The 15,031-nt window shown below is 40.1% G+C and overlaps 1 long non-coding RNA gene across 2 annotated transcripts; it reads left to right on the top strand.

Moving 5' to 3' along the window:
- The first annotated feature begins 1,124 nt into the window (after positions 1-1,124).
- LOC121899528 lies at positions 1,125-11,498 on the top strand. 2 transcript variants are annotated; one of them, XR_006096738.1, is made up of 4 exons: positions 1,125-1,719; positions 2,208-2,303; positions 9,984-10,086; positions 10,794-11,498. It is a non-coding gene; the product is annotated as an uncharacterized LOC121899528 (long non-coding RNA). The 2 variants fall into 2 exon arrangements; XR_006096737.1 differs by lacking the exon at positions 10,794-11,498 and having other exon boundaries at positions 9,984-10,516.
- Positions 11,499-15,031: the final 3,533 nt, after the last annotated feature.

Raw genomic sequence — 15,031 nt, 5'->3', positions numbered from 1 at the left:
TCCTGAAAAAAGGTTGTGGTCAGCACACCTTAAAGAACAAGGGGCTTGTATTATCTGACAATCACTAGATACGTTTTTTCAAGGCATTCTTTTGGCTAAACCCAAGACTTTCTTCTTTCTTCTTGCTGTGAGGTGATAGTGCTTACAATGAGCCACCATGTTAAGCCACCATGAGTGGCACTATTTTTTTTCTAAAAACTGATTTCTCAAGCAAAACCAATGAATTCATTCCTGTCCCATACCCATCTTTTATTCTGTACAGATTGCATATACCAGACACTTTCCACACCTCAGCTGCAGCTAGAGATTCTGTCCTTCACAATCACAAACACAATAAGAGACAAGGTAAATTCCTGGAGGAGCCCAAAGCCCACTGAAAACATGCTTGACCTTCCAAAAATACAGACACAGCTCTTGTTCTTGTTTCACAAGGCCAAATGGCTTGTAGTAATGGGCCCTGTACCCCATACATCCACACTACCCTGCCAAAAGACATCCCAGTGGACATGGTCATATGCTTGTACATGTAAACAGCTAGTCCACTGCTGCATGAGGTTTCTCTGTACTTTGAGGAGTCTCCTTCCAGCACCCCTGCACTTTCCCAAAGTGATATACCAACAGTTGGAGCACACCCCCCGGTGCCCTTTCTTAAAAATGAGAACCATCACCCCAGCCTGCCAGTCCACAGGCACTGTCCCCGACCTCCATGTGACATTGAAGAGACATGTCAAACAAAACAGCCCTGCAATGTCCAGAGCATTTAGCATCTCAGGGTGAATCTCACTCACCCCTGGTTCCTATAGAAATGAGAGGGGCTTACCCTGCGCCTCTAGCTCTGCCTCCTCTATGAAAGACTTGTCAGTCGTATTCCTTCCACTGTCCGACAATATCCTCAGTCCAAGATTCATTTTGGCAGTATTCTGTGTTTTTCTGTGTTTATAAATGTTATCGTGTGACAATGTTATTTCACAAGCTACAGTAATCTATTGGTGAGGTACCTGTCATTGTTTGGATCTAATATAAGACGTGATGCTTGGTTAGTGCACTAGATGGACTGTGACCTTGTTGTGCTGTACTGTATGTTAATCACAATGATCATTTCATTCATAGTACTTACACTAAGTGCTGGGCTACTGTCTGTTACCATAACTTTCACTGACGGCAAACACATATACTCACACACACTCATGGATCTCTCACCGACTTAGGCTTGCTGGCTCATTGACTTACCATTAAAACAAAGAGCCTTCATTAGTTAGGATGTCCCTCCTAAAAGGATACCAACTGTGCATATTTGTCTGCGTGTGTGTGTATGTGTGTGTGTGTGTATCACAGGGTTGTTGTCTGAGACATACGCATCTAACCACTCAACCGGTCTCCGGCACAACATGCACCCACAAAGGCGTATTCATTAGCAAGAGGGGTGCCATTCCCCGGCACTTGGAAACTCAGTGGAGCGTTCATGGCTGTGGCTGGATGTAGAAAATAAAAACAGATTGGGGGAGATTCAGACGAACGGAATGGAAGAATGCAAGCGGAACATTAAAGAGCATTCCAGAACAGAGTGTTAGCAAGAGACAATCAGCTCCGGTCAGGGACAAACAGGAACGGAAATGAATTCAGGCAGAAAGATCAGACATTTTCCAGGCTAGAAATTTTACAACAGGAAGGACGAATAATGACAGAAATTATGTTCAGTGGCTTGGACATAATATAATGGTAAGTAGTTTTCTGTGTCAAGGAGTGATTCTCTCTCACCGGTGTCTGCTCTCAAATTCAGAACTGTTCTCATCAGTCATCAGTTTAATATATATTGCCTTGTAGCTGACATATAAATTGATTATTCTACCCTGCTTTCAAAGATGAATAGAAAAATGTGAAGTGAAAACAGCAAGTAATATCAATTAGACTAATTAAAAATATATTTGTAGTAATATTAAATGTCACATCAATAAAATAACTCTATTCAACAATTTAAGTGACAATTATGCCATGTTTATATCATATGGGAGTAACCATAATTACCAGTTTCCGGCTTCTACATACTATTCAGAATCCAAATTGTAATTACTCATGTTCAGTCATAATTACGACTAGGTAACTTCATTTTACTTAATTTTTAGTCGTCATGAAATGTCATGATGACCATTTGATGTTTTTCATATTGATCAAAGAAATGTGCTGATTTAAGAATTATTTTTTTACAGTGGCTCTGAGGTGCAAAATACATCAACATTGGAAAAAGCACAACAGCAAACTAGAAAAAACAACAAGTTGAAAACACATCTCACAAAATGGAAAAGGTAAGGAAAACAATTTTTGTTTGTGATTAGACAGAACCCAAGTCAATTCAGAGATTGGTTGTTTAATGGGAATGCTATGAGGCAAATGATTAAAGTCTTTGTCTTTATTGAAAACGCTACCAAGACAACCTGGCTGCAGACAAAATGATATAAACAATTACCTCATAGCATCCCGAGACATTCATGGCTTGATTTACCAATCTTGGTTACGTAAATTCTGAACCAATTTGGTCCAATCACAAACAGCATTGTTCTTAAACCCACCAACTAAGCTCTTGGTTTTTTACTGGTTGACTGGTTGAACCAATAAAAAAGCCATCACACAGCCGGGTACAACATCAGACCTATTTGAATAACTTAACCAGAGATGTGGGTGGTGATTCAGAGGTCTGGAACCAGACAACCTAAAAAGGTATACACATCGCATCAGCCACGGTCCAGAGTTCAACGTAATCAAACCTAAATTAAGTCAATATTGTGCTATATTGTCAAATTAGTAGCTATTTTTAACCCTCACATGGCCAATTCTGCAATCACAGAAACGTCTTGGGATTCAGGTGCTCCCAAGACATTTGTGTGAAAAGCCCACAAGTCATAAACATCGGTATAATTCTCTGCAACCAGTTTCATGAATGTGGCATCATGCTGAGTCATTTATTAAAAAGAAATAGATAAAGATAAGCAAATGAGCACCACTACTACATGAAGATTACCATCACTATTGTTAGGGCAATTTCTCCCCTCATACACCTCATCAAAAACCAGGCTCAGTTAAATGGAACTGAAGCTTAGTCAAGAGGACAATATTTTCAGTGCGCAACAGTGACTTTTGTTCAGAAGCCCTGAATCATGGCTATTAAACAATAAGTAGATTGTGGCAGCGGCAGATGTTACAGCATGAGTCGTCTTGTAGCAGCATATGCTATCGATGTGGATGATGATCAGGTTACATTAAATATGACTGATGCATATAGTGACAGTAATGCTGTTATACTGACACGGCGCTGTGTTCACGCTTTACTTGAGTCAGTGTCAAGACGTGCTTTCAGGTTAGCGCGCTTTGCTGAATTGATTGTTGTGACACTATCACACCAGCATTTAATTATCATTTGAATTCCTCTCAGGTAGCCATCTCGATACTGATGGTATGTTAAAAGTAACTACACAGACAATTCATTGTGATTATGCTGTTAAAAAAAGTGGATGTGGTTAATGTAGTTAATGATAAGAGGGTTGAAAACAGGCAAAGATCGGAGGTGTTTGTAAGAAAATACACAGTGACGTTCCCATGTTTCTGCAGTGTATCTCTTTGTAGTCTTTCTGCCTGTTTTTGAAAAACTTCCACAGTCAGACTCAAGGACAACAAATATTAACTCCTAGCAAGAAGCAGTGAAGTCTTGAACATTTTGCGCAATTAGTTTTGAGATAATTAACACAGCAGTTTGACACTCAGCCACTTGAACATGTGAGTAATGTAATGTAAACAGGCTACACATGTGCTTGTATGTGCACAAACAAAAATATATTAAAAATGCACACCGCCACCACTTCACATACAAGCATAGAGGGATAGAGTAAAACTCAACATAACCTTGGAAGTTATAAAAAGAACTAATGCCTTGAACCAAAACGCTTGAACTTGAAACCACAAAAAAAAAAGATTGGTCCATGCGAAGCACAACAGAAATCTTTAAAGTCCAGATGAAGCGGCATTTTGAGAGTATCCAACTTCCATATTGTTACGTATTTCCAAGTGAAACAGGATAGACAGGCGGGACATAATGTTGGGAGGAATTTGATTTGAACATTGAATCATAATGAAACTTAGCTCTGTGCTGCTAAAAGTTGAAGATTGATTGATGGGTGGATGTCATGATGTTATTGGTTGAAATTGGTTGTTTCAAACCCACATAAGCACACGTCATATTTTGTTTTACAGGAAGAAAACATGATTGGATTTTTAATATAATAATACAAAGAAATTTTTTTTTTTTGTTGTATTTTTGTTTTTGGCATATATTGTTAAATAGGTGCACAATATGACTGGGGACTTTAATGTAAAAATGAAAGTGTCTCTCTCTATCTACAATATCCAAACCCTCCAGATTTGTTGGACAACAACCTCTTTACAAACCAGTTGCCCAGGGTTCATCCCTACAGCTTGCCTTGCTTACACACTGACAGCGCCAAATATAAAACGCATGAGTTCTTAGTATAGAACAGGTGACCAGGTGAAATCAGATGAATCCCCTTTTGCTTTTACCTTGAGTCCACTTTGATAATCAAGAGGATTTGTGGGTAAAGTAGAAAAGACGGGATAAATAAGGATTAAGGCAACAAAGACATGGATTATGCACAAGTCAGTATTAGGGAAAGGCTTCCAAAAATTTTGCACATCAAGATTAAGTCTCCCATCTGGGCATTTAGCCAGCATTACAATGACAGCAGTCACTACACTTTAAAACTGCTCAGGCCTGAGTGCAACCTGTGTATCAGACAGCAAGTTACCAATTATTGTGGCCTCTTAACTGAAAACAGAGCAAAATAAAAAGTGTGTGTTTAAACTTTACAGCATATAGTATCTATCTATCTTGCAAAAATTAACACACAATTTTTACTCTTATCTCTTTTACCTTAAAGAATCAGTCAGTATTTTTGGACCAAATTACAGGTATATTCATGTTCAACTTAACAGTTTGACTTAAAGATGTAAAATCTGTTTTGTTTGTCTAATATGATTGTAACTGAAAACATATGCCCACTTTGCACCTTTGTTTTGCTACCATTATGATGTAAACAAACCTCACAATCTAACATTAATAATGTATAAAACAAGACTATGAGTCTGCATCCATGCTAGCTGCTCTGTGAGGCTGTCCTTAGCCACAGCAGCATTTTAGCTAAATGCTAATGCCAGCATGCAAACATGCTTATCTTTAGGTATAGTGTTTACCATGTTTACATTGCATGTTAGCATGCTAACAATTGCTAATTAACACTAAACACAAAGTACAGCTGAGGCTGATGGGAATGTCATTAGTTTTGCAAGCATTTTAACATAAACCAAAGTATTGCACAAATGAAATCTTCGACCTGATGGTGGCGCTAGATGAAAAGTCAGAGGATCACCTACTTCTTCAGGATGCACCCTCTGGGAAACATGTATGTCTGTACAAAATTTCATTACAGTTTATCTAATAATCATTGAGATTATTCAGTCTGTACCAAAGACATTGACTGTCTGACAGATGGACATTGCCTTCCACTCTGCTAACACGGGTATTAACACAGATTTAGATGTTGGGTAGTGTATTGAAAGAGCAGTAAATCAGCGTGAGAGTGACAGCAGTCCCAATCTTTTTAGTGGTGGGGCCATAATTTAGTTCACAATTAGATGACAGATTGAACTTTTAAGAGTTGCTAACTCTGTCCAGGTTGTTACACATGTAGAAAGTCTCTGATGCTTTTGGGACATTCATGTAGTTTTGGCAACACATTATCTGTGTGTTAAATCAATTTGCTAATGTTGTTCAATCAACTGTTGAATTTAATTGAATCAGTCTGATTACTGAATTCTGCAGCATTATCTCATCCAATAGGTACATACATAGTTTTCCTCCTCTGTCCTGAGCAGACTGATGGTTACTGAGATTTCCTCAACAACTTGAATCTCTTTCCTTCTCATTTCTTCTCTCTTGCTGCTAAATGACATCCTTCCTCTAACATCCTCGTATTTAATGCGGATGAATGAGAAACTGCCAGGGCCAAAGTTATACAGTCTGTTTGTGATGAATAGGGCTAAAGTCTTTCACTGCAACACTGCCTCACTGGGGGCCGGTGCAAGAAAAAATGAGCTCAATTCGCATATAACTAGTATTGGCTAGTGACCTCATTTGATGTCAGAATGTACCCTCCATGTCTGTGCTTTATGCAGTGCATTCACACCGGATAAAAGAAGTCTGTGTTTATCCATGTATGATTGAAATGTTGTGTAATTTAGTAGTATCCCCAAGAAATCTGGCTTGAGCCTGTTCAAAGAATAAATGTTCCTTATCACATGCTGCCATGCATGTCATCCATCTCATTATCGTTAGCATTTCCCATGGATTTGAGTTTGCTCTTTCTCTAAATGGTCTCCATGCTGAGTAGGTGGATGAGCCTCGTGAATTTGCTCTTAAAATGCTATCAAAGCTCTTTTTAATTATTTCCACTGCTGCCCTCCATAATTCTCAACACAGAAGATGATGAAAAATATGAAAAAACAAGGAATCCTCCCTGAGATCGGACAGATGTTATCAGGTGACCTCTTTCGTGGTGGAACTGTAATTTTGACAGATGACGAATGTAACAGATTTGCATCGGATTAAGAGCACAGATGACTGTAAGTGACAGTAAATCTCATGAGATTGCCAAATCATTGTAGTCCCATGGAAAAAGAGCTGATCTGATTCAAGCTAATTGAACTCTGACCTATGAAATTGTAACTTACCTATGTTCAGACAATTTTACAGAGATATGGGACTCGAATGAAAAAGTGTTTATAGCTGCATGCCAGATATTACAACCAGCAGCATGGGGGCAGCATTGAGGGTGATAACAATAAAGTGTTTGATAATAAGGTGTATAAAATCTCAACTTGTGAAATGCCATGTTAGTTCCTTCAGTTTACACTTACAACCCTCCCGACTTACTTTCCTGTTCTGCCTCTTTTTTCGTAAATTTTGCCTTGCCAATTTGGCCAGTGACCGTGAAGCCTGTTGCTCTGTTCACATATGAACTCAAAGTAGCAGGCTCCAGCTTGCCTTTCGGAAAGACTAAAGCTTATAGGCTTGTAATTTACATACTCAGCTCTGATTGGACAGTTATTTTCTCTCTTTGCCACTATATGGAGTACCTGTAGTTTATTTGGTGGTGCATGTTCCCATGCATTGTTTTCAAGTCCTAGGAGTGTAAAGGTACATCATATTGAATGATGAATCCTTGTACCACAGCGACTGACTTCTCCCACATTTGTTTAGCTTTTACATAGTTGTATCGGCACTTAAAGCTCAGCTGTGCATCTGTTTCCCAAAAGAATCAAAACAAGTACAATTGATTGTCTCTAGTTGTTGCTCCTGCATGTTAAAAGAAATCTGCATAAAGTCCTTAACCTCTACAGGCTGTGCCACAGTGCGTTCTTTCAGTCTTGAATGACTGGAGGAGGCACTGGGATGCTATTCAGAATTTCCATTCACAATAAATGGAAGCCTGTTGTTCGTTTAGTGTTTGAGTCCGTATTAATGGATAGGGGTGAGGAGGACATAATTTTGAACACACACAGTCAAATGCGTTAATGCTAATTGATGAGACTGTGTGGATGTGTGTGCCTGTGTAAGTGTGCATACAGTACATATGAGGACAGTTTGACCTTTGTAATGGTGTGGGGTGGGAGATAGATGGACGAGAAGATGAATAATAGATAGAGAGCAGATCGAAGAGGCCAATATCATGTTCAGAAATGATCTATTCCCTGACTCCTCACGGCTAATTTTCACACACACACACACACACGCATAAGATATACTGTATAGCCTATATATAATTAATATAAATGTTAACATTGTTCTCGAAAGCGAGGAGAGGGAGTGGTGGAAAGCTTTCTCTGAAACATAAAGCCCATGAATGAGATAAATGACTGACCAGGCAGTGGTCTGCAGTGTTTTCACATCACCTTTTAGTATCAGCTCAGCTCAAGGAAAGTTTTTTCACATGGCATGCACTAAAAAATGAAAAGTAGACAGTGAAAACAGAGCTTTTAATCAAGAATGGACGGATATTTAAGGCTACTTCCCACGGGCAGTTCAAACCAGTATGTCTCATATAAGCACAAATCTTTTGAGCAAATACACCCACTCAAATGATTTGAACTGAAGCCACAGAAAGTAAACAATCTAATAAACCAATATGATCGTTCTATTATATTTTAGGATGCACATTTCTTCAAAAGCTCTCTGTTACGAATTTTATTTTTAAATGCAGCCCTCATTATACTTGAAATGAGAATAGATTCACTATTACTAACATCTGTGAATATATAATAGAATGATAGTTTCCTTCATGTTGTTGGCACTCTTTCACACCTTACATCAACAGTATTCATTTTTCTATGCATTGAAGTAGCAATACCAGAGGCCATGCAACCATTCTGAACAGGTACATTTTGAACAGGCACACCGTGATATGCCACTTTCCAAAACTGTTACAAATCACTGTTAAAAATTTAAAAAATAATAATAATAATGATGTTTTAAGGTGTGACAATGCTGTGGTTAAGGTCTGGTTAGGTTTAGGCACAAAAAAACACTTGGTTAGGGAAAGATTATGGTTTGGGTTAGAATGATAATATGAATGTGGTTCATATTTCCTTGGAGTTATGCAACCTTCATCATCATGGGAAAAGTAAACACTATGACGTTACTTTTTTTTTTTAAAAATGCCCCAATTCGCGGTTGGAAACATGACACTCACAATTGGAAAAGGGAAGCGAGCAGTGGTCTCCTGCAGCAAAGTCCCCTTTTTGCCATCTAACTATCTATCTAGCCATCCAGCCAACTTACAGACCAGCCAACTTATTAAGTCATTTTATATTGACGTCACTTCATCCGGTCATAATTACTGCGGCCGTTAGATGGTGTAAATGTAACTATAGGTCCTTTTTGCCGGACTGAATTTTAGACCTATATTGTCGTCTTTTTTGCGAGGACGGGCTGGTATGTACATATACTTCAAATACACACACCATTGCATGAATTTGTCTCCTGCTATCTAGGCTGGGTAACTGAAAACATATCTGTGGAGAAAAAAAACAAGACATCTACTACATGCACTCTAAATGAACTCATCTCTCTCTGAACTCCTTCCTCAACATTTCTCCTTTGAAATCACTAAATGGGCAAATGAGACGACCGCAGGGCCAGGAACAGCCAACAACTGTCAGGAAAACAGTGAGTGACACAAGAGAGGACATCTAAAATTGCCGTTCATTTTAGATTAGAATTACAGTTGTGTTGTACAACTAAATAGGTGACATCATATCTCATTGCCTTGGTTACTTAGCCGCCCCGTTTCCATGGCGTCTCAGGGGGAACCGGTTTCAAAAGCAGATTTGATTGGCCGCTGGGGCTGCTTCCCTCTGCGCTGCTAATTAGCAGTCTCATTGCTTCCCTCAGGTCTGTAGTGAAGTTGGTGGGACAACAGGCTTTCATACTGACACATGCGGAAACAAGGCATGCACGCAGAAACACATACGCACAAATGCGTTTTCACACACACACACACACACACACACACACACTGAACACATGCTGTTCTCCACTGTGGTGTAGGCAACAGGACAACTGCACTTTTGTGCCTTTATCATGCAAGTTCAACTTGAACACAACTGTCTTGCACTTTCTCTCTGTAGTTTATGTGCAGTGTTTTTCTCCCTTTGTGTGTCGCCACTTCCACCCCCCACCCCAACACCCCTTCTGCCTCACTTAGGGATATAAACAGGGGAAACAACAAAAAACAGAAAGACAGCAGGAAGGCAGCCATCTCTCGTTGCAAACGAATGCAAACATGTCACAAAAAAAAAGAAATCCTGGAAAATAAAACAGTCACTTGTTACTTTCCCCTGATTTTTGACTGTATATCCCACAGAAACCTGTACCTCCTTTTCTACAACTCCCTCCTCACCTTCTTCTTCTCTGCCCCTCCTGCACTCTGCTTCTATCCTCCTCTGAATCCACCTGAGGACTGAAAGGTGAATATCATTAACCCTGGAATTTCTTTTGCTCACCTTTCCTGCTACTGTGGGCTAAATTAAACGTGGCTAGTGTTTCCAGTGATATAGTTACAGTACACTAGTGGCAGCAAACTCTGCTGTCTATGCAGGTAACATCAGTAAGCACTGGAATGTATCTGTAGGATGTAGCCATGTGTGAATGTTTTACTGAGGCAAACGTTTATAATCCATACACACACTTGATGTGATGCTTGGATGGTGGGGAACGGAATAAATATGTAGGAAAAATGAAAAACTGTCATTTTCAATTCGACTAACATAAATATACATCTACACATATACAATATATGAATTCCAGTGTCTGTTAAATGGTCCATACAGGCAGTCACACCCTTCAGAATGTAAGACTTTTTTCTGATAACTAATAGCTTCATTAGCATCTATTAGTGTCAGTTTGATGCAGTGGGGGATCTCATTTCCGAATGAAACCCTTCCCAGACATTAAAGGCAGAGCTCAATCTAGCAAACAAGATCTCTGAAGCTTTTTCCTCTGATGCGCTCCCTTGCATCATGCCCTCCTTCAAAGCCACTGTTTATAAGGATCATATAATAATAAACTGCCATTCTCTGAGGACGTGTGTGATGAAACAGATCAATGTCAGGTATGACAGAATTCATATTCATGATCAATACGGGTTTATAGATCTGGGCCCTGTATGCTGCAGGTGGTGCATTCAAGGTCCCGACTTCAGATTTTCAGAGGGAGAGCACAGGGGGCAGGTGAGGCGAGAGGGGAAGTGGTGTGAGTGAGAGGTGAAATTTGAAATGCAGTTAAAGACGTTGGAGGAATTGGAGGGAGATGGAGGAGAGGAGACAGTAGGTGGAAAGGGTGCAAAAGTGATAATGTTCACAGGTTGTGCAAACATATGGATGGGGGATAGACACAAGAGTAAGAGAGAGCAAAATCCAGAGGGGCGGACAGACAGACAGTAAGAGATGTACAGCAGGTAAAAGAGATAATAAAGACATGGAGGAAAGTGAGACAGCAAAAATGATGGAGGCAAGGAGAGGGATGTTTATCCTCCCCATGATCATGTAGCCGTCTGTCTCTCATTTAGCCCAAGGTTCTGATTAAGTCGTTTGTGTTTAAAGAGGAGGAAGCCTCTAATTCCCCTCCTTTCATCTAATTTAATTATGTGCTGACATTCTCCCTTTCTTCCTTAGAAGGATAAAAGCAGCTTAAGCTTTTATGTGGAGCTTTAATGACAGCGGCGAGGAAACTTTACTCGCTGATTGCTTAGCCTTAAGTGTGTTTAGCCTTAACACAGCGCTGCACCAAACACAGTTGTATATGCGCTCTCTCAGACACACATACTGTATTTCACATCGTGTTTGTCGCAAACAGGCACACAGCGACTTGGATACACGCCTTCACACAAAGACTCTTTTTATGTTTAACTTCATAAAATTCAGTTAGGGAGCAGCACAGAGTCGCTGCATCACAGCCTTTGGGTGCAATCTCACTGTTGTGTTTTGAAGTTGTCGGCGTGGTGGGGCAGTGGTTAGCACTGTTGCCTCACAGCACAGAGGACTTGAGTTCAAATAGACAGGCCGGGGCTTTTCTGTGTGGAATTTGCATGTCCTCCCAGTGTATGAATGTATTTCCTTCCACAGTACAGAAACACATGTTAAGTATGTTTTTGAACACCCAGAGGTGTGAATGTTTATATGTTAGTGGGCCTGGTTACAAAACCCTCATCAGCATACAAAAACATGAATAAATATTGACCTATGCTACAAAACTCCAGAAAACGTTCAATTAAGTTTTTGTTTGTTTTGTTTTTTCATGTCCAATGCCAATATAATTTCTAAATTCTCACTTTGTGCAATATCTGTGCATGGATACTACAGTATGGTTATGGTTCAGCAACTAAAACTTGGTTAAGGTACGGGTATGGTTATGCAACAGAAACTAAAACACATAGATCATGGGCACACTACTTCCTACACTGGCACTGTCTGCCGGCACTGGATGGAAATCGTGAGGTGTAGAATTATCCAGTATTGATACTGGTCTGGGTTACACCAGCAGGTATGCCTGAAAAATTTGGCATTGAGTACTGTTGGGACGGATAGGAATCCGTTTGGTTATTAGTAATAATTCATAATTATCATAGATAATTATGAATTATGAAATCAAAATACTATTAAGATCAATCAATAATTTGGGCACCAGCTGTTGGATCTGTAAGGAGCTGTTGATTATTTGCAATAATTATCAATTATCAATGATAATTAATTAATTGTAACAATTAATAGAATTATTAATATGAATGAACAAATACGGGGCAACACCCGGAAACCGGGAACCGAACAAGGTAGTCTCATAAAAGGAGTTCACCTAGAATGTTAATATCTGAGAGATATATCAGCCACTTTTCACAATAAACACAATAATGACAGAAGAACTTCTCTTTAAAGATGTAACAGTATTTATTAAACTTAGCAAGATTAACAATGTTAACAAATGTTTCATTCAACAAACAACTGTCCTAAAATCTAATTCTACCTAAGCAAACACAAACAGCTATATACAGGGTTGAGCACATGCAGGGGAATGCATGTGTGTGTGTGTGAGTGTTTGTGTGTGTGTGTGTGACAAGATGGCAACGGGGCCTGATGTGGTGACGTCGTCAGTCTGCGACGTGGACGTGACTATGGGAGGAAGTCACGTCACGCCAGAACTGAATGGCGGAAGTATGGCGGTGTCTGGGTTACACAATAGCAAGATGGTATCGCCTGGTGGTCGGCGTCTTGCACTCATCAAATTCCGTGTAACACACATGTCTGATGGTGGATAACGGCAAATAGAGCAGCGCTTTATCCGACGTTATCTGACCATCAGATGTGTTAAAGGGTGTTGGTGTGTGTATATGTGTGTGCGTGTTAGTCGCAAGAGAGGGAAGAAGGAGAGAAAGCGATCGTGAGAGGGAGAGAAGCGGTTCCTTTGTCCACAGAGAGCGCACGTACGGACGGCAGTAACTTCCCCCGAGTTCAGTTCAACATGGAATGGCGTATTTTTCAGGGCGTGCTCTGATTTAAAAGGGGTGGTAATGTCTTGGCTGTGTCATCAGGACGCTCCGCTGTGCAGGAGCGTCTCCACCAATGAGAGACTGTATGTTGACTGTTCCCTGCTGAGGTGTGAAAATTGCAAAGCATCACTGGAAATGGAGTTTGCAATGGACCCATTTTCTGTAAGCAGCGTTTTTGGTGCTGTTCCTTTGTCTCAGGGGGACAAAGGAAAGAGCACCTCGTGGTCAAGCCTCAGCGGGTACATGTAGGCCTTCTCTGTGTGACCTCGTGGTTTGAGGCCCAACAGTACAATTTAATAGAATCACCACAGTCAGTAGATGAAATAGGAATGTAGAATAGTGCATTATGTACCATGACAACATGAAGGAGAGTGTGTACATTAACAACAATAAGAGTTACACAGCAATGAGAGCAGATGAGAAAACAGCAAGGCTTTTTACTAAAAAATGATAAAACATGCCAAACATGATAATAAAGCATGAATAGGATATTTAAAAAAAAGCTCACTCTCTAATAACAGCTTGTCTCAAAAGCCTGGCTCTCTTTTGACCCCGATCACTATAAGTATCTGGTGAACTCAGCTGTGGATTTGATATGGTAAAAGAAGCTTTCTATGCTTTTTAAAATGCAGCACTACAGGTGCTGTGCAATGTGCCTGAGAGGTATTGAGAATGAGGCAAATATACTACTAAAAAAACGTTATATAATACTCATATCTTTCGGTGTACACATACAGATAAGTCAACACTTGCTCTGGTGTGTAGCACATTGGTCAACTGTCATAATTTCTGTTGAGTTTCTGGAAAGTTTCCCCAATCTAAGTAAAGAAGAAAAGAACATCATTATCCAACTATCTCACCCTAAAAAAAAAAAAAACTGCAAGCATTCCTGGGAAAGATAATTAGGACAACAAACATATAGAAACACTCACGTGAACTAGCAAACGCTTGCATTTTTAGACACACAAACCCAGACACTACACACACATTCACAGGGAGCTTTCTTAATACGCTGGGCATGTCTGCACTTGACAAAAATAATCATCCCACCCCCTTCAAAAAGTAAGTTCAGAGACATTCATTAAACCACTGTAGAGCAACGGCTTAACAGCCCTCAGCAAGAACTGTATTGTAAGAATCAGCTGTATAAACAGCGCTACACGGGTGGGGCCCAGCGAAATCAGCAAATATCTTTAATTAGGAAGACGGGAATGGGTATAGTCACACAGACAAACAAACAAGCCATTAATCACCTCATTGGCAGTCTCATACACACATATTTCTGAGGGGCAGACTAGTTGTGTCTGTGCTGTCGAGGACAGAGACAGAAAGTGAGAGCAAGAGTCAGAGGGAGAAATGTGAGAGAAATGTTGATAAAGACAGTAAAATGATAGAAAATGAACACATTTAAAGAGGCTATGAACACAGAGGGCCCTATCTTACGCCCGACGCAAAGCGGCGCCAAGCGCAGCGCAAGTTCTTTGTTATTGTAAGACTGACGCAGTTGTCATTTTCCCGCCCAGCGCCCACGTTGTTAAAATAGCGAAGGCACTTGCACCCATCAGTGCGCCCATGGATGTATTGGTCTAAAAGTAAGGTGTGGTCAGGCGCATTGTCGGCGCATTGCTATCTTGAGGCAGCAGAGAGTGATTGCGCTATTGACCAACAAAAACCTGGTCTGAAGTCAATGGTGCAGTGTTTCACTGTTATTTTAAGGGCGTGTTATCAAGACAGTAATGTGCACCTATACAGGCGGGTGAACAACATACACTCTGTTTGTTACACACACAGGACACGCAGCAGCGCACAAACATGCAAAAGGTAACAAATAAAAGGATTACAGTGTGAAAGATTATTATTGTGTATATTAA

This window comes from Thunnus maccoyii, chromosome 6, assembly GCF_910596095.1.
Source record: "Thunnus maccoyii chromosome 6, fThuMac1.1, whole genome shotgun sequence".
NCBI lineage: Eukaryota > Metazoa > Chordata > Actinopteri > Scombriformes > Scombridae > Thunnus > Thunnus maccoyii.
The sequence above is the reverse complement of the archived record's forward strand: the minus strand, read 5'-3'. Positions and strand labels throughout refer to the sequence as shown.